The sequence below is a fragment of the Halyomorpha halys genome, unplaced genomic scaffold (genome assembly GCF_000696795.3).
Source record: "Halyomorpha halys isolate HHAL.00 unplaced genomic scaffold, Hhal_1.1 Scaffold1003.1, whole genome shotgun sequence".
Classification (NCBI taxonomy): Eukaryota; Metazoa; Arthropoda; class Insecta; order Hemiptera; family Pentatomidae; genus Halyomorpha; species Halyomorpha halys.
In genome coordinates this window covers 40,614-42,347 of record NW_027106990.1, presented here as the reverse complement: position 1 = coordinate 42,347, position 1,734 = coordinate 40,614, and positions in this window count along the sequence as shown.

The window sequence follows — 1,734 nt, the reverse complement described above, 5'->3', positions numbered from 1 at the left end:
ACCGCACCCGGACCATATTCCTTTCATCTTTACACACGGTCAATCAATAATCTTCCAATATGTCATCAGCATTTGTCGTGAGATCTGTGTTAGGGTGGGTTGGAATATCAACTTTATAAACCTTATAGAGGATGGGAACCAGGAAACTACCTTGAGGAACGCCATTAGATATCAAACTTAAAAGTTTTAAGACTTTAATGTTTTTCTTCAGTGGAATAAAAGAGCATAATCATTTCAAAATTATGTTTCTTCCTGCTATGATAATGACGCTTCAGTAGATCAGTACCTAAATAATTTCGACGGATTCTCACTAGAAATTGAATTCTGAAACGATTTTATTCTTTATTTTTCACACTAATGGTTAAAATATTAAAAAATTGTTTTAAAATTCACAATATAAAATAATTTTTATATTATATTTTTTATAAGGCTTCTTAGCTAAAAATAACTTTTTCTACAGGAAAATTCAGGTCTAAATGTGCTGGGGAAGAACTAAAATAGATTATTTCACTGCAACTAGAAACTACATCCACCATTACTAAAACCTACCAAGTATCATTTTGAAACTCTGAACAAAAAGGAGGGGTCAGTCGTGTCTTGAAAATCCTTATTAAGGTATGTTACAAATCGCCATAATGTATGTACATAAATAATGGAATTACAGTCAGTTTTGACATGATTGAGTAGTGACCTAGTGAACTAAGGAGCATTATTAGAAAGAGGGAATCAGGTAACTGAAAAATGCAGTACCACCGGTTCGATTTCGATTAGGGTGGTTTGATTTTAGTTTCGTCGCAGCCCCTAGGAATAAAAATCATCCTTCTCATTCTAGTTAGAATGTCGTGGTAACCTGTAGGTTGATACCCCCACATTATATCAGAAATAATGAAAGGAGGTAGAAAAAAAAAGGAGGTAATTGTAGTTAGAAAGCAAAATAGGAATAAATAATAATACAAAGATTACTTGATTCTTGAACATTTAAAATTCGAAATTTTAGGATAACCAATATAAATGAAATCAAAGATAAAAAAAAAAAAATTAGAAGGTTGAAGGCGAATGTTATTTCTAACATAATTTTTTTTATTTCTCCACCACTGCTTTGAAATTAGGAAATAAAAATGTATAAAATAATGTTATGTACTTCCTCGTGTACTGTTAAGAGGAGTACAACGTGTTGTCATTTTTAGAATTGCCTGGGGAATCTGGCTGCGTGGAATCACGCGGCCTGCTTACGGTAAATAAATTAGAAGTGATTGCGTGAGAACTGGTAAAGTTGTCGGGATAGATAACAAACGTGCTTGTAGCCCAGAGAGTAGAGGCATCTTTAACAAGGTGGTAGGAGTTGACTTTCCTTACGTAGTGATTCCACGGAATGAAAACATAACCCTCCCAACAAGGTTAGACTAGGTATGTCAGACATTACCAGGCCAGGCCAGAGGTAAAAAAACAATACATCAAAATCGTATTAACAGTTGTAGGTGTTTTCCCTGTTAAATGAATTTCAGAAACTGAACCAAAGTTGTCTCTTGATTTCCAATGAGAGTAGAAATTTTCAAACCTGTAGATAACAATTATTTATTATTTTCCCTAAGATTACCATGCTACCCTACTTTTAGCGGTAATGAACCGAAACTTTTAATTCTTTAGTAATTATACTGTAATAGTTAACAATAAATTCTGGTTCATTGTATAATTTAGATTGAAGAATTTATTGTATCGCATTTACTTGAAATA